General features: G+C 43.0%; 1 long non-coding RNA gene across 1 annotated transcript; it reads right to left on the bottom strand.

The window, feature by feature from the left end:
• Nucleotides 1–6,018: 6,018 nt before the first annotated feature.
• On the bottom strand, nt 6,019–6,756 carry LOC138350127 (uncharacterized). Its single transcript, XR_011222007.1, has 3 exons — nt 6,581–6,756; nt 6,356–6,433; nt 6,019–6,229 (listed from the first exon to the last, which is right to left on the bottom strand). It is a non-coding gene; the product is annotated as an uncharacterized lncRNA (long non-coding RNA).
• Between the last annotated feature and the right edge of the window lie 1,899 nt (nt 6,757–8,655).

Genomic DNA, 8,655 nt, shown 5'->3' with positions numbered 1-8,655 from the left:
AGAGCGTGCACCTCCGCAGGTGTCTTCCCCTTCAATCCTCTGTGCGGGGTTAAATTATATGTTTTCACAATATCTGGTAGAGCCTGCATGTATTTTAAAGTGTTGCGCGCCGTCATAAACTTGTAAAGTTTACCTTTTAAAGTACGTATGAACCGCTCAGCGATTGAAGCTTTAGTCTCCTGAGAAAATACACTATATAACCGTACTTTCCTTGCTGCCAGCATTTTTTTCATAGTGGCGTTATAAAATTCTCCACCTCGATCAGAATTAATTTTGCGCACTCCCTGAGAATGAGGTGAATCTAGAATTAAAGCTAGAGCATTAGTGGTGCTTTTCCCATCCTTAGCGCGTAAGGGTGCTACTTGGGCGTACCTGGAGAAAATATCTACGCATACGAGTAAATATTTCACTCCGTCATTATGTTTGTCCAATAAACTCATCTCGGCCAAGTCTATAGCTTGAAATAGTCGTGGTTTAGGGCTTAACACCCGACGCCGAGGGAATTTATGTGGTTGTAAATAATGCAACGTATAGGAGTCAGAGCTTTTCAGATAGTCCTTTACATCGGCTAGAGTTATACTAGAGTTAATTAATTTGGCGGCCTTATACAACCTCTGTACCCCTCCAAGCCCCCCGCTAGATGAGGGATCGTTATATACTCGTTCCAGTACATCTTTCTTGCTCACCATTGGTAAACTATCTCATAGGGCGGTTCGTGAACAATATTACCGCGTAATGTTATCGTAGATGGAGTGTTCGAGCCCAGATCTACTAGCAAATAGCCATAGGGGTGGCTAATAACTTGCTTATATAACTCTACAAATTTCTTTGAATCCACTTTCCCAAATATTTGTCGTCCGAGTGTTTCAATTTGTGACAGATCTCGTGATTTAACCAATATGAAATGAGAAGCATTTAAACTAATATTCCTAGAATATTTACCAGGAAAAAATATATTTTGAGTAATCAATATGACGGAAACCGTGAAATGTCGGCCCCTAGTAAACATGTCTGATACGATTTTTGAATTCGCAGACTCTGTAAAAAGGTCATCGTAGATTACTAAGATATGCGAGTCATTATCTACTCGCTCTTCCACAGGATCAATAATGGTTGAATGCTCGATCAGCTTCCCTTTAATTTGTGGATCTGATCGTAATTCAGAGTAACCTCCTCCGCATATGATTATTGAGGAGAACTTGTGCTGATACTTCCTTACAAGTTTACTGCACAAGTAGGATTTTCCGCTGTTTGAATAACCAGCAATAATAACACGAGATGGTTCTCTGAAAATATCTAGATGTTCCGCATGGATTATATCATAGGAACTGTCCATGATTATTGCTTCGTTAAGACTGCTAAAAACTAAGGAACTGAGGTGGTATTTATACAAACATAGTCATTTACAGGTGTTTATTCACATATTTTATGTACAGCAACAACATTTTTTTAAAACTAAACATAGTTCTTACAGTTCACAAACAAAAATATTAAACAGCATATTTTAAAACTAATCATAGTTCTTACAGTTCACAAACAATAATATTAAACATCCTATTCATTTAGTATACAAAGTTCTAGTCATATGAGGCATCCATCTTAATACTACCTAACAATTGTACAACATAAAATCTAGCGAGGGTTGAATAGTTTCTGAGCTGAAGCATCGCGTTTGCTCCAGGGATGGAATATTGGGTAGAGTCTCTGTGCTTGCTCGACTTCCTCCTCCTCCATAAACACTTCTTCCATCTCCTCCTCCTCCTCCTCCTCTCTCACTTCTACATCCATCTCATCATCATTGTTATTGGGAATATCAGGATGACCATACGCTAGGGACTGTGTGGGGCTTAAAATGTAGCGTTTATCGTCAAATGCTGACAATCCTCTGCAGGTACTGCGACATGTACAAATCTTTCCTTGCACGTTGCGTATAGATCTCGACACATACCTGATTGAAGTGTTTGTTTCAAGAGTGTGTTGAAATGAGTCATGTGAGAGTTTCTCTTATAGGTGGTATGGTACGCCCTTACACTTACAAGTGTGCTCCCCATCATGTGTGGTGAACGAATATGTTTTAGGTCTGAGAGCAATTAACTGGTTAATAATCTTAGAGCCTATTTCAGACTTGAGCAATCCTAGTTCACCTTCTCGCGCTTTAGAGTAGGATGGATGTGTGTCATTAAAATTACTAAAATCCATACAGTCGAAGAGAGGAGACTTATTCAACTCTTCAAACACATCCTGACAGTCCAGTTTAATGATGAAAGAGTCTGTGTCTGTATATAACAGACTCGCTTTATCCCCATACGCAGGTTTGACAACATCATACCAGAACTCATAGAGTCGCCTCTTAGCAATTTGAAGTATATGGTAACCCAGATACGTAGGAGTGTTGACTAGGAGAGACTTCTGCTTGATAGTACATATCACACGATCCTTACTTAACAAAAGACTCCGCTTGAAGAATGGGTTTCGAGCATGTTTCAGGAAATGACTACGATCTGTGACCAAATAGTGCTTGTTCCCATATTTAGATACATCTGTGAGACTCTTTCCATATATAGAGTTTGATACGAGTTTGAAAGCCTTTTTTTTATCGCGCATTTGGTACTGGCTTGTTCACGAACATTGGTTTCAATGAAGTCTTTAAGGTAACTCTCCTGCTCGAATTCGTAGATGTCGTGAACTTTAGCTACTTCTAATCCAATGCGCATGAGCAACTGTAACAAGTCCAGACTAACGAGGTAGTCTTTCTGAGGAAGGTGAGAAGCAATTAATTTAGTGTTGTTTTTAGGCAGCCCACGACTTTCTTCTGTAAGAATATTCTTACTGTAGGGTGAAATGTGTTCCTCAGTAATGCATGTATGTGAAAGAACTAGGGGCAGTTCATCTGTATACCTTGCCACCTCAGGTCGGACCTGCAGTGTATCACACAACACCCAATATCCCTTGGTCCCATCACATGGGATATTCTCCAAACCTTGCTTCAGCAGTACGTCACGCTCATTGTGTGTCAGTTTCCGGATCCCACCCCGAGGGAGTAGTTCAGTCATACACGCCCCGTAAAGACTGTTAAAGTCTAAGTAGATGATGTAGCTACTATCTTCCCCTAGATCTAAGCCTGTGTGCCTGTTCTCCACATTCGTGTACTGTCTCGTCACACTGGTGAACCCACCTCGGAGATTCCGACGAAGTAAATCATATAACAATGGGTCTGACACAACATCAAGTTGAACTTTCGATTTAAGCAAGAACGCATCCCAAGCAAATGAGGGTAAAGAAATGTAGTGTGAAATGTCTAATTTGTAGAGAACAAGCATGGTGTCTCGCCAGACTGTGAACACATCAGCTAGCAATCCTGTGTCCACTTTGAGGTAAAGGAGTAGATACTCCCCTATGTTGCGACATTTAGCCAAATCAAAAATTTCTAAGGCTTGTTTATAATCTGTTTCTGACAACTCTTCGTCTTTTAGTGTATTGTAAAACTTATCACGAGAAGGGAGTTGTGGTTCATCTAACACAGACATAGAGGATAAATAATCATAGCAGAATGATTGTTTACCCGTGAGCAGTTTTGGGATGGCCGCTTTATTTACCCCTTTTAACATAGCCAAAGTGAATGTGGTAGGTTTCCCACTATCAATATGATCCTTGGCTATTCTTCCTAGCGAGCCGTTGAGAAGGGCTAAACTATCCAAAAATCTTAAGTTGTTCACATCAACTTTCATAAATTTAAATCCATCCTTGGCTAATATATCTATTTCACTTCCTGGTCGATCTCTCATCTCGTTTAGGATTACTCCTAAATCATAGGAAGCGTTGTGTGAAAATGTGTATAGGAACTTGTATGAATTTACACATTGCAAATTACATCTATCACAGTAAGCTGCTTGATAATTGTGGAATCTTACTGTGTGGTCGTGATGACGGACTTTGATTACATCTCCGTTAAAAGGTTCATCACAGAGTTCACAGGCAGTTTTTGTCTCAAATAGTGCCTGCTGTTGCTGAGACATGTGAAGTTCATAGGATACTATCCCCTTCTTGATTCGTGCCCATGACGCTTCTAGCGTGGTTATAAAGTGATTGGCCGCATCTTTACCCAAATAAGTATCTTTCTCAACAATATTCTTCTGCCTGTCAATGATAATGTATGCATACGCCACTGCGTTGTGTCGTGTTTCTATCATTCCCTTAGGGTTCGAGCGGTCTAGCATGCACTCAAAGTCATAAAAGCACATGTGACTAGGACCATAACCCCGTCCATAGTTACGGAAAGTAATCTTCCTCTCTGGTGGGTAGAATTTGAGAGTTTGATGTACTTTGCATGTACTTTCATGACTCTGCATGCTATCTGCTGGGAGTGATATTAAACAACAATGACAGAAGCTGTGTTGCCTTGGGATGTGCTCTGGATTGCTGCTCATATTACGTACATATTGGTTAAAATCCTTAATTAATACTAAATGTTGAGCTTCCAACATCAGCAATGGTATGACATCTGTATATCCTCCTCTTCCCTTCCTAGCTAGTGTAATGTAGTGTCGTTGTTGTCGTCTAGCATTTTCATCTCTTTCTAGTGAATAGATGAATATACTGACTTTATTCATTTTCTCTACCTTGAGAATATCCTCAAACGTCACTGCAGAATTGACATCTGCTGGCCATTTCATGTGTCTGAGACACCAACTAGCATTCACAGATCTAGCGCGAATATTATCTAGGTGCATTCCCTTAGCTAAACATTTATAAGCTGCAACACACTGCATAAGGCAAATATCTGCCTCTCCCTCTGGATTGAAAACCAATTTTTTCCCACGCACGCCTTCAGGATAGTCTACATGCGAGCCTAATCTTATCGGATGTTCTATCTGACCACAGTTGATGTAAAACCCGGTGAGCCGCTCAACCAAGACATTGGACCCTTCCTTCGCTTCCAGATATTGTGATATTTTCTCTGTCAATTCATCAGCCCAAAAATCAATAAGAGTTTCTACTTCCTCTAGAGTAATTCTTTGCCCCTCACCTCGTATGGGAAAGCCGTCGTTATTTATAGGATCCAAAAGATTATCCTCCCCGTCTTGTTGTACATTTAAATTTCGCACAATTAGAGTGATATCTGGGTAAATTAGGAGGAATGGGTGTCGTGGGGAGAAAAGGGATCGAACCTCATTAATGAAAAAATCCCTGTATGTTCTCAGATAGAGTCCTGGTGAGGTGTTAACATGTTCTGGTATGGAGAATGAAAGCCGGACATAGGTGCCGTTATAGTTATCAATTCGATCCAGCAGTTGAGGTTGAATTTCTAGGGCAGGTGGAGGAGAGGGGGAAAGAGGTGGAGGGGGTGAAGGGATGGGGCTGGGAGGGGTGGGGGGTGGTGATAACCCTCCCCCTCCGAGATGAATGGGTGAGACCGCTGGCTCAGCTACTACGCCAGACGGTGCTAACAAGTCAGAATTGACAGACGCTGGCGGGTCAAGGTCACGGTCTGCTGAGCTGTCGTCTGAGTCACTGTCTGAGATGAAAATGGTACGATTCTCACCACTGCGGCTGTTGCTGCTGCTGATGCTGCTGCTGCTGCTGTTGCTGTCATAGCTGTCGCTGATTGATTGGGGTATGGGGCTGGGGGAGGAACGGGGGGTTGAGTGAGGGCGTGAACGAGTCCTCCTCCCCTCCCTGTGAGAGCCGGAAGTGGCTACTGCCCGCCCTGCTGTGTCACTCTCACTGCCACTGCTGCTGCTGCAGCTGTCGCTGGATGCCAAATCTATGCACAGCAGTGTGTCGTCTGTAAAAAAAAAAAAAAGAAAACATATTATCTCTAGAAAGAATGAAGCATATATATATATATATATATATATATATATATATATATATATATATATATATATATATATATATATATATATATATATATATGAGGCTAGGGAACAGACTAGTGTGGATTAATATGTTTAGGAAATAGACTGAAATCAGACAGACAGTAATAATAACTTACTTATGTCCTGGTGAAGGGGTTGAGCAGGTGAGTGTGTATGAATTCGTAACAACGTGTTAACAGGGGGCGATACGGTCTCGTAGCCTCCCATCTGGCAGCGTGGCTGAGCCTGATGAAGGGGTGGGGGGTGGCCGCGAGTGAGATGTGCACTCCTTAGCTCAGTGTGTGAGGAATGGGGTATAGGCTCGATGACGTCGATCTGTTCCCTCCGTCGATTGAGGTATGGATTATAACCTGAAATGGAACAAATGATATTCAGCACGGGTGAATGGGGAAAAATATGTTTATTATTATGCATGTGTGTTCGCTTGCAAGTGGATGAAATACAGATACGAGAAGTGTATTTTATATGCTACCTACGTTTATGTGAAGTTTCATTCCGGCGATGACCTCCTCGCGGGGCGGGTGAGCAATATGGACACTTCACGGTTTTGTAAACTGAAATTGGAAAGAACATATTTAACTGTGTGGAATGTAATAGCTCGAATGAGAAAATATTCTCACACTATAGTAGTTTACACGCGATATTTCACCTGTGGATGACGTAAAATGAACTGTGGAATATTAAATATGAATAACACTCACGGTTATCACAGAAAATCTGCTGACATCGCTTGCATTTGATGTCGTAATGTCCTAGGGGCGGTTTTTCACAGCTAGCGCATTGCAGTCGACACAGTTGATTCGGTGATGGAATATAAAACACTCCGCATTTCAAGCATGCTGTAGAGCTTCGCCTTTCCATGACATGGAGCTGTATGACGCGTGTGTAGCGGATGAAGTCTCGCAGGGAACTGGCGGTGCGTTTGAGTGTGAGGGGAGTGAAACGACCTGGGTCAATGAGAAGTGATTGATGGGTGACAGGTGAGGGTCTGTCTGTCTGTCGGCAGGAGTAAGTACCTCGCGCCTCCTTACCGGAATCCACAGTGTATGGGAAGTCGTCATGGGACGAACATCTCCACTCTTCTAAAGACAACGAAAACCTTTTAGACAAATGACCCAAGGGAATGGCCAACTTCTGCAGGAGAGTGCTCTCTCACCCCTCAACACTTGCGACTTCCTGTAAGGGGAGCTAATGGTATGTCTAACCACGTAATGGCTCAGAGCACTCTCTCCAGACGAAGGGGAAGCTCCATCCAGCCCCCATCCCAAAACAACATAACAGGCTGTATTGCCTTCTCCTCTACACACTAACTCACGATCAACTCTTTTACTCCTTCCTCCATCTTCCTTCTATTTTCTTACTCTATCACTTGCTAAACACACATATTCATTTCACTCCTTCCTCTCACTCCACCACTTACTCTCACACAACAAGATCTCCAATCGTTCCTGACCACTTACCTTAACCCCCGAGGACTAGACCCGCGCACGCGGGTGGGGGACCGCACCTGCTCGCCCGCCACTCAAGTCCGCCACGCGCCAAACTTCCGGGAAATTCCCAAACCCCTGTGACTAGACACCCGCGCTGCGACGGTGACCTCGCGCACCACCTGGCACTCATCAACATGACCTCCCCTCTTTCATGACCACATACCCAAACACAACACGCTCACACGCGTCCGAAACACGCCAAAACTTCCGGGAAATTCCCCCAAAAACCTGTGCGACTAGACACCTGCGCTCCACCTGTCGGCTGGCACTCCATGGAGTACCAGCTGGCAGCTGGTGCGCGCGGTTCTAGTCGTACTTTACACTACTGTTCTATTGTGAAGACCTCCTGGAACCTCTTGTTGAGTTCTTCACACACCTCTCTTTCATTGTCTGTATACCTGTCCTCGCCTGTTCGAAGTTTCAATACCTGTTCTTCCACTGTTGTTTTCCTTCTGATGTGACTGTGGAGTAGCTTTGGTTCGGTCTTGGCTTTGTTTGCTATATCATTTTCAAAACTTTTCTCTGCTTCTCTTCTCACCCTGACGTACTCATTCCTGGTTCTCTGGTATCTCTCTCTGCTTTCTGGTGTTCTGTTATTCCGGAAGTTCCTCCACGCCCTTTTGTTCAGTTTCTTCGCTTCCATACATGCCCTATTATACCATGGATTCTTCTGTTGCTTCTCGGATTTTTCCCGTTGGGCCGGGATGAACCTGTTTACTGCCTCCTGACACTTTTGGGTAACATAGTCCATCATACCCTGTACAGACTTATCTCTGAGGTCTGTGTCCCAAGGTATTTCACTTAGGAAACTTCTCATCTGTTCATAATTTCCCTTTCGGTATGCCAGCCTTTTGATTCCTAGTTCTTTTTTGGGGGAGAGAAGTTCTAGCTCTACCAGGTACTCAAAGTTCAATACACTGTGGTTACTCATTCCCAAGGGCACTTCCATCTTAACTTCTCTTATATCCCACTCATTTAGGGTAAATATCAAATCAAGCATTGCTGGTTCATCTTCTCCTCTCATTCTTGTTGGTTCTGTGATGTGCTGGCTTAGAAAGTTTCTTGTTGCCACGTCCAGCAGCTTAGCCCTCCATGTTTCTGGTCCTCCATGCGGGTCTCTGATCTTCCAATCTATCTTCCCATGGTTGAAGTCTCCCATAATTAGTAGTCCAGATCCATTCCTGCTAGCAACAGAAGCTGCTCTTTCTATTATGTTAATGGTGGCCATGTTATTTCTATCATATTCCTGTCTAGGTCTTCTGTCATTTGGTGGTGGATTATATATG

Source organism: Procambarus clarkii, chromosome 44 (assembly GCF_040958095.1).
Source record: "Procambarus clarkii isolate CNS0578487 chromosome 44, FALCON_Pclarkii_2.0, whole genome shotgun sequence".
NCBI lineage: Eukaryota > Metazoa > Arthropoda > Malacostraca > Decapoda > Cambaridae > Procambarus > Procambarus clarkii.
This window is presented reverse-complemented; position numbering and strand designations above follow the sequence as displayed.